Below are 21,456 nucleotides of genomic sequence, written 5' to 3' on the forward strand. Positions count from 1 at the left end.
CCTCAAAAATTATTTCTTCATGTGCTGGCTAAGTTGTTCACTCTCTAGGCAGATCTCAAAAATTGGTTCTCTAAGAAGCGCAATCTGTTCATCCAAAAGACTCCAAGACTTGATACGGCTTTCTAAGAATTGATTTGTCTCTGTCTGTTGCCGCAAAATATTCTACAACTGAGCCACATGATCCTCAAAATACCTTACACACTCTTCTTGACGCTCCGGTGGTTGGTTCAAAAAATTTTCAGAGTCGATATCTGGAGGATATTGGTGACTCAACCCTGCAGTGAAGGATCAATGCCAATGGTAGTCGAAATCTGCCATATCATTTAACAAGTGCATCACACTATTTTCATCTCTGCTGAACAAGTGACTGCTAGTGGCCAAAGCTTCAGAATCTACCCAACTTCTTATAATCTCATCCAAACCACCATAAAAAATTTGAACTACAGTGTAGTTCGAAAAATCATGACATCTAAACCTGTTAGCCAAATCATTGAATCTCCCCCAAGAAGCATGGAAAGGCTCCGAGTATTGTTGGCCAAACCTTGTGAACACCTATCGATGATCCATCTACAAGTACCTCACAAGTAAGAAAAAAATAATTAATAATTAAAAATAAAAAAATAATGCAAGAAAAAAAATGTCTAATTTCAAGCAAATAATCTATCCTAATATTAACTAAACAATCCTCGGCAACGGCGCCAAAAACTTGACCGGCTAAATCGGTTTGATAAATCTACTAGCAAGCGCACCAGATCAAGTAATAGTACAGTGTACTGAGAGTCCAAGTATCAATCCCACAGGGACTGTTATCAATTTTCAAGATTTAATTATTTTACTTAATCTAGACAAAATAATAGAAAATATTTTGAATTAAATAAAATAAGAATATAAAATAAAAACTGCTTAAGAAATACGAATAAAAATAACTAAAGATAAAAATAATTAAAATAAAGACAACCAAGACACACGTAGGTACCGAACAAATCTTGTAACATGTAGTCGATTCAGGACTCAGATTTAATCTTAATTCACGGCAATTCTTCTAATTTGTTCAAAGGACTATTTATAGACAATCAAACCTATTCAAATATTGATGAACTAATCTTTCGTAATTCTAATCAAATTTGAATGCATTAAATATTTGTGAAAATTCAGTTTACACCCAAACCGCACACTGAAACCGAATTCTATTTCTAGTCGATTTTACAATATGTTAATTATCAGAGTGATCAAAATCAATACCTCCTCTGTCGAATTGGAATCGATTAACATGCAAGCAAACAATTGATCAGACTATTCACAAGATAAATATAAATCTAACAATCAAGCAAATAATCTATCCTAATATTAACTAAACAATCCCCGGCAACGGCGCCAAAAACTTGACCGGCTAAATCGGTTTGATAAAAATCTACTAGCAAGCGCACCAGATCAAGTAATAGTACAGTGGACTGAGAGTCCAAGTATCAATCCCACAGGGACTGTTATCAATTTTCAAGATTTAATTATTTTACTTAATCTAGACAAAATAATAGAAAATATTTTGAATTAAATAAAATAAGAATATAAAATAAAAACTGCTTAAGAAATACGAATAAAAATAACTAAAGATAAAAATAATTAAAATAAAGACAACCAAGACACACGTAGGTACCGAACAAATCTTGTAACATGTAGTCGATTCAGGACTCAGATTTAATCTTAATTCACGGCAATTCTTCTAATTTGTTCAAAGGACTATTTCTAGAACAATCAAACCTATTCAAATATTGATGAACTAATCTTTCGTAATTTTAATCAAATTTGAATGCATTAAATATTTTTGAAAATTCAGTTTACACCCAAACCGCACACTGAAACCGAATTCTATTTCTAGTCGATTTTACAATATGTTAATTATCAGAGTGATCAAAATCAATACCTCCTCTGTCGACTTGGAATCGATTAACATGCAAGCAAACAGTTGATCAGACTATTCACAAGATAAATATAAATCTAACAATCAATAAAATAAAATCAACTCTGAAAAATCCCAAACAAACATCCAAGTTTTCTACATGAATTTGTTCGGCCCAATCACACCGTCTTGGTTGAAAATAAATTACTCAATAATTAAAAACAATAATTCAAAAATAAAAATAAAAAGAAGAAAAAAAAGAAGAAATCTTCTCTCCCAAGCCTTGTAGCTGCCTCCTCTGTGTTGTGCGCGTTCTGGAACTTCGAAACCCTCAAAAATATGTTATATCTTGTATATATATGGTCTGGAACGCCTACCAGTTAATTTCTTCTCAAAACAAGGATTATTCAGAACACATATGACCCCCGAATACGCGCGCACATGCGGCATAGGCCTCGCGCACGCGCAATACATAAAAACAGAGGCCTGGACACGAAACTCGCGCGCGCGCAAGCTTGAATCTCGCGCGCGCGCAGTACAAAAATTCTGCACCGAGCGACGATTTTCAAAATTTCATATCTAAAGATCTAGCCGTCGGATTGATCTGAAATTTGGACAGAAGCTTTCAAATATCTTGAAATTTAATGTGAACGGTAGAGATCTGATTTGGAGCTCTGTAAAATTAAATTTGATTTTTTGAACAAAGCTGGTCCGTAACTCACTCTTCAAAAATATATTTTCGTACAAAATTAACCCAAGGAGTGAAATACACACACATGCACTAAAACACATGGAAACACATAAAAATAATATGAATTCACACAAAATAAACATAAATCTATCATGAACTAATGCATACAAAATGCACTTATCATAAACTAAATTTCCACATGCCATGTATTCAAAAATATTAATCGGAATATTAATTGGAAGAATTTTTTTTTTTGCTATTTTCCTTTTATTCATCATAATTTCTTGCATTTATATAGAAATTCTGACCAGATAATAGAAAGTTATCATATTGGCTTCCTTCACAGACCATATGTACAAGAATATGCAACGAAATAAACAAGATCCCTGCAATATTCGGATTGGTGGACATTATAGTGAGTAGAACTAAACACTAGCTCTATTAAATGAAGTCAAGCTCTGTAGTAAGTGTTTTATTTTTGGGTTTGTCATCAGGTTCAAAGTCTTAATTATCCCACCAAACTTAGTAAAAGAAAAGTCATGGTTCGAATGTGAGAGATGATAATGTTTGTCAAACCCTTTTCTTGTTTTATAGGATCATTACGCACGAGAAACAACGCACAAGAAACACTTTTATGGTTTTATGTAAAATTCAGACATAGTTCCATATGGTTCTGTAAAATTTATATATCTAGGTGCCAAACCTGTGGCCATTTAAGCTGTGGAGAAGACGCCCAATGTCCACTTTCCAGAGCTTTATTGTTGAATCAAATTAAAGGAGGCACTGCAGATGCAAGGAAATATAAGGTAACAGTGTATGGGAAAAAATGTAATGTTATTTATACAACGCATGAAGTTAACTAAAAAATGTACGAACTGGTCATAACTCATGATATTTTGCAGATTGATTAACATGGCATAAATAATATTTACATGTCCATTATGCCGATGTACGTAATACAGAACACAGAAAACGATGGATGAGCTTCAAGTCATACCTTGGCATGTTCTTTCAAATCAAGCAAGCAGGATTTCTATTTGGCCTAATTACTCTATAAATGATTATGTGAAATTATGATAAGGTAAATTAAGTTAACAAAAACAATTAAACGACTGGAAATTTGGTTGGGACAATTAAACGACTTCAAGTCATACCTTGGCATGTTCTTTCATAATTTTTTTGTAGAATCGTTAATGATGCAACAACCATTCCGCCATTTCACCTGAAAAAGAAAAAAGAACATAAACTTTACTACAATGTGTTTGACTTCAATTCAAAGATTGTATGCATAAAGCTCATTCTTCTTTATAATTACTGGTCCAGGCCACTTGCGTAATCACGATCTCCACTCTGAATATAAGATTTCTAACATCCCATAATTTATAATTAGTTTCAAATTTTGCATATAATTTCCAATTCAAATATGTATACAATATGAGAGGAAACTTGAGCACATCTAAATGGCAAAAATAAATTAAAAAATTAACTTTTAAGTAACATTCGTTTCCTAGAACGAAGAATCTTGATCATGTACTACTTTCGTTTCTTCTTTTTTATGTGAAATCCATTTACTAATTGTGGCCCAAGTCAAGAAGCCTTAGGTGTCTCAAACAGAGAAAAAAAAATTTAAGAAGACATAAAATTTTCAAAGAAAAAACTTGAGGAAAAAAATCTTTAAGAAGAGAGAATAGAGAAGATCATGACATACAAAGATTAAGATTATTGGTTTGAAAGCTATTCTCATTTTAATGGTTCCTCGATTCGATTTCCCACCATGCATATGTATCGGATTCACTCAAAATAGCAAACTTCAAATTCTGATAGGTACTCCATGTTGCATGAAATTGAATAATTTACAAAACACTTGAAAGAACCAACTTTCAAATTAATAATGAAACACCATCTCAAAAATTCCAAAAAAAAAAAGTGATTTTGAAACACAAAAATGTGTTGATTTGGATCAGTGGGAAATATAACTCATCTATGTGACTCGATCTTTAGTTTATTTAATCAAAAAAATCTGATGATAACAAGAAAAAAAATGTAAAGACTGGATTTATCGTACTAACATTGAGCATACCTCATTTATAGGTGAAAAGTGTCCTTCCTATTCATTTCCAGCAATATAGCTACAGAATAAAGAAATTAAGTTAGTAACTAAGTTATTGAAAATGCAGCATAGAACATAAAAAAGTAAGACCCTTATACGTACACTGTACCAGAACATTTGCCCTACCACGCCACATCCTTTTGTTTCCCATCTTTCATTTTGTCAATGACCCCACCTCCTAAACTAGCTATGGGCAACTCAGTCCTCCAACTATCTCTTTTAGAATTACCAGAAACTTGTAACATGCAAGGAATGACAATATCAGTTATAGGACACTACACCTGAAAATTTTTAACAGCCGTACTCATGTTCTTCAAAAAATATTAAGCACTAATCTGTAAAAAAAAAAATAATATGTCTACAATGAGAGCAAATTAAAATTCCAAAATACATAAATAAACAACTATGTGAATATGTATTTACTCTTCAAATAAAGGGGAAGCAGTCCTCAGAAATCCAATCCAACACATCTGATGCCCATAGCACAATACTGCAAAACACAACAGAGAACACAAGTATAACATGAAAACTTAAATTAACTGACACGTGAAATCAAATATCAAGTACACAGCAATGCGGCGCAAGTATCCAATTACCCAGAGGCATTCTGGCAGCTGCAGAAAAAACCATAATCAAAGTTTAGAAAGGTTCATTCTCCTAGGTAAAATTTGTTGCTACTAATATCAAAGGATAAAATTGTGATGAAAATGATTAGTTGAATTTTTTGTCTAAGTTTATGCAGAAGCTAACTTCTACAGACAATATATGCAACAAGGTCGAAACCGAATTCCAGATTCGTCAGCCGATAGTGTAAAAATCATATTTAATTCATTTCTCATTCAAAAATAGTTCTATAAATTGGAAATGAAATCTAACTCATTTTTCTACATTTCATATTCATAAAGATTTTCCAAATAAAATCATCTAATAAGCCTAAATCTATTTGCAAGAACATACCTGAAACTCGGACATTATGTTTTTTGCAGATTGGAGCGAGTTCAGTAGAAAATTCATATAAAATTCATTTTACATCTGAATGAGTTATAACTGGTGGAAAATAAAAAAAAAACACAATTATCTACAAAGTTTTATGTGAATTTCAACCTCAAAATATGCACTGATCAATACCAGATTTCGAAATGACAGTAGGTAAAAAAAATTATTCTTCATATAGTGCAGTTTCAGAAAAATGGGTATATCACTTTAAATTTTAATTCAAATGACCTGTTTCTAGTGCCAAATCAAAGACAACACATAGCACTACAAGTTTTCTTCATAATGCAGATTCGGAATCTGTACTATTCAAGTTCATTATACTCAATTTCTAAGCTACATGAGCGTTAAAGATGCTGTCAAAGAATGAGAGCAAACAGATCAATTATTCAGCGCAAATATTTGCAAATTATTCTCGAAACTGTTCAAAACGTGATATATATTCTAACCAAAATAGATCATTTATGTCATTAAAAGAACTGTTATTTTATGTTAATTGTGCAATGCTCAAGTTTAACTACTGTATGCAAATATACAAATTAAAAATGAAGTTGAAATATTATAAATTACCTGAGAATGAAGTTTCTGATTATGTGATTGAAGGAAATCATTCTCTTTCCTGAGAGCTACAAATTGTCTCTTGATAATTTTGTAATTTTTCTCCAATTGCTTATCGAGCTCTTGCTCTGAAACAAAATGGCAATCTGTCTGGGCTGAAGCCCGAGGGCTCGGGCCAGTTGCAGCTTCCTTTCGGGCTCCATCTTGTTCCCTTTCTCAAAGTTCTTCTCTAGAGACTTCACTTGCTCCATGTTCAGCCTCCACTTTCTCTCCCCCAGCTGCGTTTCGTCGTCCGATAACTCATCCTCTATCATGTTCATCTCATCACACCGTCCATTCCAGTCGAAAACGACATCGATGATCTCTTCCTTAGCAGCGAAGCCCCCACACCTATTTCAAGAAAATGCTTCAGTAAATACTACATCAGCACATATATAAAATTTTCAACCAAAAAAAAAACAGTACCGTGAAATTTTTTGGGGCTACATGAAAGAAGAATCAATGGTACTGCAAGAGAAGTGGAGGGATGATCATGTTCTCGATGAAGGGGGATTGCAGCATAAAATTGGAGTGGAAAAATGACATTTTCAGTACTTAAAATTGGAGTGCAAGTTTTGACCATTAAACTGTAATTTTTGTTAAATAACAAGTCATTACTCATAGTTCCAAAAATATGAAGAAATTCATGTTCATGACAGATTTTGATGTTTCCCATTTCCATTTCCAAAAAATTGAAGAAAAAATCCGAATCTATACCACGAACAGATGATTATGTTTTGAGCGGTTAGAGAATGAAGAAGAAGCATATGCATTCAAATACAAGGAGGATTTCGAAAATAATTCGGCTGTGAAACTGAGACAGATGATGCTCAAACCATTCCGAGTTCGGCATAGAAACACAAGAATGTAAAAACAACAGATGAATGAGAACCAGCAAATATAATCTCACCATCTCCATTGTATTGCATCTCATATTCCTTAGAAAATGTCAGATAAAGAGGATTCTTGAATGAATAAATAAATACAGGAAAATGTCAATCAAAGTAACATCTAATAAAAGAGCTCCGAACTAACAAATCTTGATCGACCTAAAAACCTACCTTCTTGTAATAGACATCAATAGCTTTCCCTTCCCCAAATATTTTTATGCGACAAAGTTCAAAATCAAGGCGTGTTATCGTAAGTATTAACAATCAACTAGCAGAAGAGATTAAGTAGGACCTTAATTACAAGCTAAAGACAGAATTACAACAACTTCACAGAATATGCAGAAAATATGGCATGTGGAATATCTAATACAATCACCATTTGCTACATAGTATTTGATACATTGCACAGTAAGGCGAAAAGCTTGCAAACTTAGGCACCAGTCTCAGTAGAAGTTTGAACAACATGAAGGAGCTGATCAAAAGAAACGGAGCCCGTTGATTCAGCACCCACTTTGCGGAACGATTTTTGATTGGGAAGCTCTGATAGAACAGCCTTTGTGCAGAACACCCTGTAGCGACAAATTTCACCACTTGCAACCACACGATCAAAACAGCGAGCCAAGAGTTTAACTCTTTTTCTTTAAGACAAAATTTGCCCCGCCTAGGTGCTAACGGGATTGTGCAAAGTGTCTCCCAAGATAGAACGCTTTACAACTTTGAGTAGCAGCACTGCAAACCCAAAGAACTTCGAACACAAAGTGCTTTAAAGAAACTCTTTTATGAAGAGAAACAAGAGAGATCAGAACACTCTATGCAAGACAAGAGAAGAAAGAATGAGTGAATTGGTAAGTTTGAATGAATGCAGGAGATATCTATTTATAGACGTTGGAAGGCTGCCTCGGACGGTTGCACCCCTTCGATGCATGCATGGCCGAAAAGTTGCAATGGTTTGGTCTTAAGAGATGCACCTGTTCAACCGAAAGGCCGCACTGTTTCGGACCAAAAGTCGTGCCCGTTCACACGAAAAAGTTGCACTGATTCGGAAGAAAAATAAAATATTTAATTAATTTTTGTCCAAAAAGTTATATTCATGTCAAAGCCAGCCCAGCCCACGCCCACGCCCGTGACCGAGCCAAGCCAACCGGCCGGGCGGGCGGACGGCGGCGGCGGCGCGCGCGCGCGTGTGGCTAATGGTTCGAACCTAGCCTAGACTAGGTCCGCTCCCTTTAACAAACATGAGTACCCCTTGGGGCCCCAACCCATTGTCTAAACTTTGACATTATATAGTGCAATTTATTCCCACATTTTATCAATGTGGGACAATGAGCATAAAACCTCATTCACCATCCATTTGTCCATAACAAATTTTCCAACAATCCCCCACATGAATGTGATTTATGCGAATATGTATGCATATGCTAAAACAGAGTTTCTTACTAAAATTATTGTATGGGGAGAGGTAGCTTGCGGCTTTGAACCTTCCTTAGTGAAATACTATCGGATTTACTAGGCTGCCTAGTGAACGTGATGTCTTGAACTATTCAGTCGTTGATGTAAACCAAGACAACAGTATTCACACAATAATTTTTTTTCACACTTTATTTGTTCTCATGGTTTTGTCCGTTTTGGCCCTGAACAAAATCTTGGATTCTTAAGTGTTTCGTTGAAGCGGCCCGTCGTCACACTTAAATAGGTGACCTCCTATTATATGAGTATCCTGCCATACCCTATTTCTTAAAGAAATATAGGAATCATTAAAAGTTTTAAAACTTAACCTCACTACTTGCACAGGTTGCACTTTTATCCTAGGAATGAGAAGAGAACGAAGTTCTAAGTGCACACGAACATTCATAACTTGATTTTCCCATTGAACCAAGATCTTGGGATCTCCAACCTACAAGGTTGGGTTTCCGCTATGAATATTCTTTAATTTTTTAGGTTTTAATCTCATTCCTCTTGATAAGCAGTTTACTTGATCTCTCCCTAAACCTTTTGTCAACGGATCCGCTAAGTTATCTTTTGATTTTACATAATCAACTGCGATAACTTCATTTGAGATCAACTGCCTAATGGTATTATGTCTTCGACGTATGTGTCTTGACTTACCATTATACATACTACTTTGTGCCCTACCAATAGCTGACTGACTATCGCAATGTATCATAATTGCTGGCACTGGTTTCGTCCAACACGGAATATCTTCTAGAAAATTACGAAGTCATTCCGCTTCTTCTCCCGCTTTGTCTAAAGCTATGAATTCTGATTCCATTGTGGAACGAGCTATACACGTTTGTTTTGAGGATTTCCACGACACAGCTCCTTCACCGATGGTGAACACATATCCATTTGTGGATTTAGAATCTTTTGTGTCGGATATCCAATTTGCATCACAGTATCCTTCTAGTACGGAAGGATATGTTGCATAATGTAAGTCATAGTCCATTGAATACTTTAAGTATTTAAATACTCTTTCCAACGCTTTCCAATGATCATTACTAGGATTACTTGTAAATCTACTCAATTTATTTATTGAGTATGCAATATCAGGACGAGTACAATTTGTAATATACATTAGACTCCCAATTATCTTTGCATATTGCTGTTGAGATACGGGTTCACCTCAATTTTTGGATAAATGTAAACTTAAATCCACGGGTGATTTTAACGGTGTGACGTCATATGCGTTGAATTTCCTAAGTACTTTCTCAATGTAATGAGATTGTGTTAGGATAATTCCTTCAGATACTTTTACAATCTTAATTCCTAAGATAACGTCAGCTTCTCCCATATCTTTCATATCAAAATGTTTTGTCAACATTTTCTTAGTTTTCATGATGATATCATGATTACTATCCATTATGAGCATGTCGTCTACATATAGACAAACAATTACATATGAGTCATGTGTGCCTTTTATATAAACACATTTATCACACTCATTAATCTTGAATCCATTTGACATCATTGTTTTGTCAAACTTTTCGTGCCATTGTTTAGGAGCTTGTTTGAGCCCATACAATGATTTAATGAGTCGACACACTTTCTTTTCTTGACAGGGAGCAATGAATCCTTCAGGTTGTTTCATATATATTTCTTCCTCTAACTCACCATTTAAAAAGGCCGTTTTAACATCCATTTGATGAATTTCAAGATTATTTAAAGCAGCAATTGCTATAAGTACTCGAATAGACGTTATTCTTGTAACAGGTGAATAAGTGTCGAAGAAATCCAACCCTTTTTTTTGTCTAAATCCTTTGGCCACTAACCTTGCTTTGTATTTTTCAACAGATCCATCAGCTTTGTATTTTATTTTTAGGATCCATTTGCATCCTAAAGTTTTGCTTCCCGGTGGGAGATCTACTAACTCCCAAGTATGATTTTGCATGATGGAATCTATTTCGCTTTTTATGGCCTCTTTCCAAAGCGGAGCGTCAGGACTAGATAACGCTTCACTTAAGGTCCTTGGATCATTTTCTATAGCATAACTAAGAAAATCAGGACCAAAAGTTTTAGCTATTTTAGCTCTCTTACTACGCCTTGGTTCTTCGTTTTCATGAGTTTCCTCATTATTGGATTCATGAACTCTTTTCGAAGATCTCTTTTCTTTTCCTTCGTTACAAGGAAAGACGTTCTCAAAAAATGCAGCATTCCTTGATTCAATAATGGTATTTTCATGTATATCAGGAATCACTGACTTGTGCACTAGGAATCTATATGCAATACTGTTGTTTGCATATCCAATGAAGATGCAATCTACAGTATTGGGTCCAATCTTCACTTGTTTTAGCTTTGGTATTTCTACTTTCGCCAAACACCCCCACACTTTCAAGTATTTGTATGAGGGCTTATGTCCTTTCCACAATTCGTAAGGAGTTTCATTTTTCTTTTTATGTGGAATTTTGTTAAGAATATGATTTGCCGAAAGTATTGCTTCCCCCCACAAGTTTTTGGGAAGTCCAGAACTTATTAGCATGTCATTCATCATTTCTTTCAGAGTACGGTTTTTTCTTTCCGCAACACCATTAGATTGTGGTGAATAAGGAGAAGTTGTTTGATGAATAATGCCAGATTCATTACAAAATTCTTCAAATGGAGCAACATATTCACCTCCTCTATCACTACGAATTTTCTTGATTCTTTTGCCTAATTGATTTTCAACTTCATTTTTATAGGTCTTAAATGCTTTAAGAGCTTCATATTTGCTTCTGAAAAGAAACACATAACAGAATCTTGTGCAATCATCTATGAATGTAATAATGTACTTTTTCCCACCTCTAGTTTGCACAAACTTTAAATCACAAACATCAGTGTGAATTAGTTCTAGAGGTATTGTACTTCTTTCCACTGTGTGAAAAGGTACTTTAGTTAATTTAGCTTCAACACATATTTTACATTTGTAGTTTGAATCAATCTTAGTTCTTGGAATAAGATTTAATTTCCCAAGTTTTCTCAAAGTGTTGAAGTTAACATGTCCTAATCTAGTATGCCATAAATTAGAACATTCAACCAAGTAATTCAAAGCATTAACCTTATTACTTTCAAGATCACGAAGTACAGTCATTACATTCATTTTGAACAGTCCCTTTTCTATATATCCTTTTCCTAGGAACTGTCCATTTTTCATGATTACAACTTTGCCGGCTTCAAACACTATTCTAAATCCGGCCTTGACCAGTCTAGACCCTAATACAAGATTCTTTCTTATGTCCGGAACATGAAGGACATCGATGAGAGTAAGCTCTTTTTCCGAAGTCATCTTGATCACCACTTTGCCTAATCCAACGATCTTAGAAGTCGCATTGTTACCCATATAGAGCTCTCGTCCACTTATAGGAGTATACTTCGAGAATAGATCCTTGTCAGCACAGACATGTCGCATAGATCCAGTGTCGATAAACCATTCTTTGGGATGATCAACCATGTTAGCCTCAAAGATCACTGCTGACAGATCTATCTCAGACAAATCAATAGGGACAGATTTGTGTTGGACCACATTTGCCCGGTATTGATTGTCCTTCTTCGGTAAGCGACAATACTTGGCCTTGTGGTTCGTCTTCCCACAGTTCCAACATGTTCCTTTCCATTTCTTGTTCTTCCCTTGCTTCACATCTTTTCCAAAATGCTTTCTTTTCTTCATAGCATTTGGCTCCACCAAATTTGCCTTCGCTTCCATCGGTATCTTACCAGCTTAGTTCTCCGACTTGCGATTGTCTTTCTCAATTCGCAGCCTTACTATCAAGTCCTCGAGCCCCATTTCCTTGCGTTTATGCTTTAAATAATTCTTGAAGTCTTTCCATAAAGGAGTAAGCTTCTCGATTATAGAAGCAACTTGGAAGGACTCACGATCATCATCCCTTCGGCCATTATATCATGGATGATGATTTGGAACTCTTGCACTTGGCTAATCACCGTCTTGGTATCAACCATTTTGAACTCAAGAAACTTTCCGACTACAAATTTCTTTGTGCCAGCTGTAAGAGTGGGTGCCCAGTGAGCCAACTGTGTGGCTATGGGCTTTGTTGACTCTTTGTATAAACAATCTTTTGTTTAATATTATTTACACTTTTATGGCAATGACTTTATATTACTTCATATTGTTATATTGTGATATACTATTGTTGTTTTGATAAAGACCTTGAATATACTATAGTGTATGTAAGATGTGGTAGAACATGGAGATGTCTATCATGAAATACATCTTATAGTCACTGTATATTCTAAAACCGTTCCTAGTCGATTGAGCCGTCCGATAATAAGGATAAGGATCGCTCGAGTTTGAGACTAGCATTTGCGATGCGGAGTACCACGTTTCATTGGTAGGGAACATGGAGATGTTCGAAGCATGCAAATGGATATTCATAGGATGAATAGTCGAACTACCCTATCCGGACTTTCCAAGTGGTTATCACTTATCGAGTGGATAAAGTCCGCGGTTTTGGTTGTACACCATTAGTCCTTACGACTTGAAACATCATGGAGACTCTATATGCTAGTACTGTGCTTTGACTCGTTTACCGACTCTGAGGGGGTCATCAGGTGTCGAGATTGGGTACAGTTACGACACATATAGGAGTCAATGCATTGTTGTCAAGGATTCACCACATACTTGCGAGTGTGGATATCCTATGCGATCTGAGGAGATATTAGTGTGACAAATCTCTGGCCAGAGTACTTGATGTGATTTAAGAAATGGTTTCTTAGTAGCACATGCGATGTCACTAATTTGATCTTCAAGATGTATTGCATAGTTATCGAATCTTGAGCGACTCTCGATATACCAATGGTTGTTGATTCGATCGGGATATATGGATGAAGGGACCGTACTGTACGTTAACCAAAATCTACTGGTTCTTGTAGGCACTATCAGTGATACCTAGGGAATCATGGGGCGATGTTGCTAGGCGCTTTACCATGATTCGTTGGGCAAGTCGGAAAGTGTTGTTCCGAGTCACAAGGAGTTGTGAGCCCACGGCTAGCTGTATCCCTGAACCATTGAGGGTCACACAGTGTAATGGAGTTTTAATCCCCGTTGAGATAGTTAAATTTAAAGAGTTAAATTTAATGAACTAAGGAGTTGGACTTCTTAAATAAGAGTAAGGGAGTAGGATTTCCTAAAATGACATAGGGATGGACATTTTTGGAAACCACTGAATTCGGATTCAGGAAAATTTATTTTGACTTTAAAACGTGCAGAAATGGTTTCTGTGCACATTGGTGAAATCGTTTCATCAATCGGAGTCACGATGAATTTTATATTAATTTCTGAACGAGCGGGCTTTGCTTGTCGGGCCCCAGCTTATGACTAATGGGCCCTAAGGTGTTAGTGGCCTGCATTATAAATAAGTTATTTCAGTACAGAAATTACACGCAACAGGTCATAATTTTTGAGACAGGATTTTCGAAACCCTAGCCCCTCTCAAAACGTTTTCGGCCGCCCCTCCCTCCCTCTGCCCGAGAAAATTCCGGTCTGTGATTTTGAATCGCAGTAAGGAATAACGAATCAAATTCGTGTATTCTCTTCGCAGAAAACTTCTGATAGATTTTCTAGTGCAATCTATCAGAGGGATTAAACCTCTGTTCGTGGACCTGATTGAAGGCGTTCATCGGTTCCAGGGAGAGACAACAAGAGCAGAATTGTTCTGTTGGTGTCCATTAATCTCGTTGCGAGATTTGAGGTAAAATTTATTTAATTGTTATTTAAATTTTACACACACGTAATTCAATTGATGATCGGTTGATACCCATACCATGGAAACGTTCCATGAAAAATTTTTAAACTTCCGCTGCACCGGGTATCAATCGTAATTGGTCTGGGAACTCGCCAGTTTTCCAACAGTGGTATCAAAGCCAGGTTGCTCAGATCAATCGATTGAATTAATCAATTGTACAAAATTTTTGAGTCTCGGTTTTTGAAACAAAATAAATATTTTTAATAAAAAATTTTTTTTTCCGAGGGCGAAACCCGGGCAGCGATTGGATCGCTGCCCGGAAGGGGCAGCGATGGTCGCTGCCCCCGGGGGCGGCGCACGGCGCCGGGCGCTGCGCAGGGCAGCGCTCGGCGCTGCCCAGGGCAGCGCTCGGCGCCGCCCAGGGCAGCAAGCGTTGCTGCCCTAAGGGGGCAGCCGGGCTGCCCCGGCCCGCGCCCCGGGTGCGGGCCAACCCGGGAGTGTCCCGGGTGGCCCGCGGGAAAAATTAATATTTTATTAAAAATTAATTTTAATATGTTAAAATTTTATTTTTGGTCCGGTCAAAAATTGTTTTTGATTGGTTCACGAGATTTCGGATCGAATTGTTCGAGTCCGTAAATTTTAAAATTGATTTTGGATAAATTTGAATTTTTAGAAAATTTTAATATTTTATCCGTAAATTGAATTTTGAAATCAATTATTTTGGTTCAATTGATGATAAGATATGATCTTATGATATATTGAGTAAAATATGATTTTATTTGTAAAATTGGATTTTATAGATAAAATATGATTTTATTTGATATGGAGATAAAATATGATTTTATATGTGAAATGTGATTTTATATATAAAATATGATTTTATCTTGTTTAAATTTGAATTGCCACAGCATGTTATCCAATAAATTAATTTTGAATTAAATGTTATTGGATAAGGATGATCGATTGCCATGACCAATTTTGTAGGTGTATGTTAGGAATTTACATTTTGTCTTTATTGTTGTTGGTTTTATTAATGGGCCTGGTTTATGGCCCGATATGAATGTCATATGTAATAAAAGTGGGCTTGGTTTATAGCCCGTTCCCACCCCCTAAAAATGTATCCCCTACTTGTCATTGTTATTTATTGTAAATACATTAGATTTAGTGGGAGATCAAGATTTGAAGATGGTGGGCCCAGCAGACAATGAAGACTGAAGAAATGTAAATTGGAAGCATATGTAATAGGATTGCATTTGCATACTGCATATTACCTAGGATTGGACTAAGACCCGTGATTGGCAACCACGGGTCAATTAGAAATGGAATCGATCATCCTATATAATATGTGATATTATGATTGTATGCATGTTTAGACATAAATTGCGTGAATCCGGCAATGCATGCAATAAATTAAATATGATGAGACAAATATTTTTATAAATAAAATCCCTCATTTTAAATATGATTTAAAATTTATATCAAGATAAATAAAGGAAATTTAAATATTGTTTAAATGTTCCTACCTTCCATCAACGGTCAATGTATGTGATGCTACCCGCGGATACGGTCCGGCTCATATTATTGGGGGGGCCCGTCCGTCGGAAAGCTGTACATTGGATCGACAAATGTTGTAAGTTGGGTGGAACTCCCATGGGATCGGCTCATATTATTGGGGGATCCACATGGCGACCGTCCATCACAACTTAATATTGATGGGTCATCTTGACATGTCACTTTAAACGGCGTCATATTATTGGGCCCTTATTGGACATGAGGTAAATACATGGGGGTTGCTTTGGAAGCAATTGGGCTCTACCTTTTGAGAATTATGGTTGGCTGATATTATTCGGGACCATAAGTTTGTCAATTGGACTCCATGTTCTCACTAAGGAAAAAGTTTCCCGTTTTCACTAGAGGGTGGTGAAATCGTTAAAATAGTGGGAGTGAGATTCATAAAATTAAATTCGCCTATTTTATGTCTTAGTAAATTGTTAAACAATCATTGATATATGTCTGTTTTTCCTTTTCAGTATTTCATACAATGAATTCGCGAAATCCTTTATTCTCGATCCTCGAACAAAACAAGCTGACTGGCGCCAACTATACGGAATGGTTCCGGAAGTTGAAGATTGTCTTAACTTCGGAGAAAATGCTCTACGTGTTAGAGAAAGCACCTCCGAAGGAAGCACCAGCTGACATAAGTCCGGAGGAATTGGCCAAACTTGATGCATGGTGTGACCATGACATCAAGACCAAATGCTATATGCAAGCCTCGATGTCTGATGAACTCCAGAGGCGATTTGAGGACACGGTGAATGCTGCTGACATTCACACGCAACTCAAGGAACTTTTTGGGGCTCAGTCGAGGGCTGAAAGGTTCTCTACTGTTAAGGAGTTGATGACGTGCCGCATGCGTGAAGGGACTTCGGTCCGTGATCATGGGGTACGAGTGATTTGGCTCATACAGAAGTTAGCGACCCTTGATTTGGTGTTGGAGCATGAACTCAATGTGGACTTGCTGCTTCTATCTCTTCCTTCTTCATTTGATGGATTCGTGATAAATTTTAATATGAACAAGATAGAGGCCACCCTTGAAGAGATGGTCAATATGCTCGTTACATATGAATCCACACTTAAGAAGGATAAGCCAGCTTTCTTGGTGGGCTCCTCATCTTCTGCTAAGAAGGGGCCAAGTATGAAGGGCAAGAAACGTTCTGCCCCACCCAAGAAAGTGGAACCCGAGAAGAAGCAAAAGACAAAGGCTTCAAACGATGGAAAATCCAAGGATGTTTGCCATTACTGCAAGAAGCCGGGTCATTGGAAGCGCAACTGCAAGGAGTATCTTGAGCAGTTGGGAACTGCAAAGGGTATGTTCTATATCGAAATAAACATGTCACTTAATACAACTTCTTGGGTATTGGATACCGGATGTGGATCTCACATTTGCAATGATTTGCAGGTGATGACAAGAAGTCGCAGGCTTAGAATGGGTGAGACCCAGCTGAGGCTCGGGAATGGTTCCAGAGTTGAAGCTACGGCCATTGGAGATGTTTGTTTGATTTTGCAGAATGGTTTTAAATTATTGTTGAGAGATGTTTTATTTGTGCCAGATTTAATTAAAAACATTATTTCTATTTCTATGCTTGATAGAGATGGTTATTCTTGTAATTTTGTGAATGGGATTTGCAATATTTACAAGAATGAATGTTTAATTGGAAATGGACAACTTGAAAACGATCTATACAATTTAAAACTAAAAGACGTTCCAGTAAATTGTATTGACAAACCGGCGACAACAAACAAAAGGAAAATCGATAGTCAAAACCCGGCAAACCTTTGGCACGCTAGACTAGGTCATATTTCCTCAAGGAGGATGAACAAGCTAGTGGGAGAGGGCATGTTTGATATGTCTGATATTAACTCTCTACCTACTTGTGAATCCTGCCTAAAAGGGAAAATGACTAAATCTCCTTTTAAGGGGAAGCCTGAACGTAGTCAAAATCTGTTGGATTTGATCCATACAGATGTTTGTGGTCCATTTAGAGTAGGGACTCAACATGGCCACACCTACTTCATTACCTTTACTGATGATTATTCTAGGTATGGGTATTTATATTTAATGAAATATAAGTCTGAAGCATTTGAAAAGTTCAAAGAATTCAAGGCTGAAGTAGAAAACAAGCTAGGTAAAAGTATTAAAGCACTTCGATCGGATCGAGGTGGAGAATACTTGAGTACCGAGTTTTTGGACTATCTAAAAGAGAATGGGATTCTCTCTCAGTGGACTCCTCCTATGACACCACAGCTTAATGGTGTATCAGAGCGTCGTAATCGAACTTTGTTGGACATGGTTCGATCCATGATGAGCTTCACTGAGCTTCCACCTTCGTTTTGGGGCTATGCGCTTGAAACGGCGGTATTGTTGTTGAATAACGTCCACACTAAAGCAGTGGACAAAACACCATACGAGTTATGGAATGGCAAAGCTCCTAAGTATTCATACTTGAGGATTTGGGGATGTCCTGCTTACGTGAAGCGGACAGTGGGAGATAAGTTGGATAGTCGATCCAGCTTGTGTTATTTTGTGGGGTATCCGAAGAATTCAATCGGATATTATTTCTATTATCCTGCTGAAACAAAGGTGTTTGTTTCACGGAATGCCACCTTCTTGGAGAAGGAGTTCTTATTGGATAAGAAAGGCGTGATGATGGAACTCGAAGAAGTTCGAGAAGAACCCGAAATACAAAATAACGATCCCACACCTCAGGAACCATTGCTGGACACGCCTGCACCTAGAAGATCCGAGAGGACTTCTAGACCTCCAGTTCGATATGGTCTTCTTCTTGAAGAGGGTCAAGATGAACCCGACATTGGATGTGATCCAAGAAGCTTCAAGGAAGCAATTTCTGATGCGGATTCGAATTTATGGCTTGAAGCTATGCAGTCAGAATTGGATTCGATGCATACTAACCAAGTCTGGTCTTTAGTGGATCCTCCCGATGGAATTGTTCCAATAGGGTGTAAATGGATCTACAAAAGAAAGCTTGGGCCTGATGGTAAGGTATTGACCTACAAGGCGCGATTGGTGGCTAAAGGTTATACTCAAAGGCAAGGAGTTGACTATGACGAAACCTTTTCACCAGTTGCAATGTTCAAGTCCATAAGAATCCTTATTGCCATAGCTGCATGGTATGACTATGAGATATGGCAAATGGATGTGAAGACTGCTTTTCTTAATGGAGACATTAAGGAAGAAATCTATATGAAGCAGCCTGAGGGGTACACATCCATGGGAAGCGAGCATAAGGTATGCAAGCTTCAGAGATCAATTTATGGTCTAAAACAAGCATCAAGAAGTTGGAACCAGAAATTTGATGAAACAATAAAAGATTTTGGTTTCATCAAGAACCCGGAGGAACCTTGCGTGTACAAGAAAGTAGTTAAGGATGCGGTGACATTCTTAGTACTTTATGTTGATGACATCCTACTCATTGGGAATGATGTAGGGATGTTGCAGTCAACAAAGATATGGTTATCAGGTAGATTTTCGATGAAGGATTTGGGTGAGGCATCCTACATTCTTGGGATACAGATCTATAGGGATAGATCTAAGAGAATGATAGGACTCACTCAATCAACCTACATCGATACCATATTGAAACGGTTTTCAATGGATGGGTCCAAGAGAGGACATCTACCCATGTGTCATGGAGTTTCTCTATCCAAGTCTATGTGTCCCAAGACTGATGCAGAGATAGAGAATATGACACATGTACCATATGCGTCAGCTATAGGTAGTATCATGTATGGGATGATATCTACCAGACCGGATGTAGCATTTGCTCTGAGTGTCACGAGCAGATATCAGTCTAATCCTGGTCAGATGCATTGGAAAGCCGTGAAGGACATTCTTAAGTACTTGCGAAGGACTAAGAATATGTTCATGGTTTATGGAGGACGAGAACTCAAACTGGAAGGCTATACCGACTCTAGCTTCCAAAGTGATGTGGATGACTCGAAGTCAACCTCTGGATTTGTGTTCATGCTCAATGGTGGTGCTGTCTCTTGGAAGAGTTCCAAGCAGGACACCACAGCGGATTCCACCACTGAGGCTGAATACATTGCAGCATCAGCTGCTGCTAAAGAGGCCGTTTGGATGAGGAATTTCGTCCAAGAGTTGGGCGTCATTCCTGAATTTGTTGGTCCAGTCCCGGTGTACTGCGACAACACGGGTGCCGTTGCTCAAGCAAAGGAACCAAGGTCTCATCAAAGATCCAAACACGTACTGAGGAAATACCACATAATCCGGGAGATTGTGGAAAGAGGAGACATCAGTGTCGAACGAGTGGCCTCTGCAGACAATATCGCTGATCCACTTACTAAGCCTTTGCCAGGACCATTGTTTGACAAACATCGCGAAGCAATGGGTCTACGTAGTATGACTAGTTGGCTATAGGGCAAGTGGGAGATTGTAAGAGTGGGTGCCCAGTGAGCCAACTGTGTGGCTATGGGCTTTGTTGACTCTTTGTATAAACAATCTTTTGTTTAATATTATTTACACTTTTATGGCAATGACTTTATATTACTTCATATTGTTATATTGTGATATACTATTGTTGTTTTGATAAAGACCTTGAATATACTATAGTGTATGTAAGATGTGGTAGAACATGGAGATGTCTATCATGAAATACATCTTATAGTCACTGTATATTCTAAAACCGTTCCTAGTCGATTGAGCCGTCCGATAATAAGGATAAGGATCGCTCGAGTTTGAGACTAGCATTTGCGATGCGGAGTACCACGTTTCATTGGTAGGGAACATGGAGATGTTCGAAGCATGCAAATGGATATTCATAGGATGAATAGTCGAACTACCCTATCCGGACTTTCCAAGTGGTTATCACTTATCGAGTGGATAAAGTCCGCGGTTTTGGTTGTACACCATTAGTCCTTACGACTTGAAACATCATGGAGACTCTATATGCTAGTACTGTGCTTTGACTCGTTTACCGACTCTGAGGGGGTCATCAGGTGTCGAGATTGGGTACAGTTACGACACATATAGGAGTCAATGCATTGTTGTCAAGGATTCACCACATACTTGCGAGTGTGGATATCCTATGCGATCTGAGGAGATATTAGTGTGACAAATCTCTGGCCAGAGTACTTGATGTGATTTAAGAAATGGTTTCTTAGTAGCACATGCGATGTCACTAATTTGATCTTCAAGATGTATTGCATAGTTATCGAATCTTGAGCGACTCTCGATATACCAATGGTTGTTGATTCGATCGGGATATATGGATGAAGGGACCGTACTGTACGTTAACCAAAATCTACTGGTTCTTGTAGGCACTATCAGTGATACCTAGGGAATCATGGGGCGATGTTGCTAGGCGCTTTACCATGATTCGTTGGGCAAGTCGGAAAGTGTTGTTCCGAGTCACAAGGAGTTGTGAGCCCACGGCTAGCTGTATCCCTGAACCATTGAGGGTCACACAGTGTAATGGAGTTTTAATCCCCGTTGAGATAGTTAAATTTAAAGAGTTAAATTTAATGAACTAAGGAGTTGGACTTCTTAAATAAGAGTAAGGGAGTAGGATTTC

General features: G+C 37.4%; 1 pseudogene; it reads right to left on the minus strand.

Moving 5' to 3' along the window:
• Positions 1 to 4,695: 4,695 nt before the first annotated feature.
• On the minus strand, positions 4,696 to 6,834 carry LOC140873910 (homeobox-leucine zipper protein ATHB-13-like; annotated as a pseudogene).
• Between the last annotated feature and the right edge of the window lie 14,622 nt (positions 6,835 to 21,456).

This window comes from Henckelia pumila, chromosome 1 (genome assembly GCF_033568475.1).
Source record: "Henckelia pumila isolate YLH828 chromosome 1, ASM3356847v2, whole genome shotgun sequence".
Classification (NCBI taxonomy): domain Eukaryota; kingdom Viridiplantae; phylum Streptophyta; class Magnoliopsida; order Lamiales; family Gesneriaceae; genus Henckelia; species Henckelia pumila.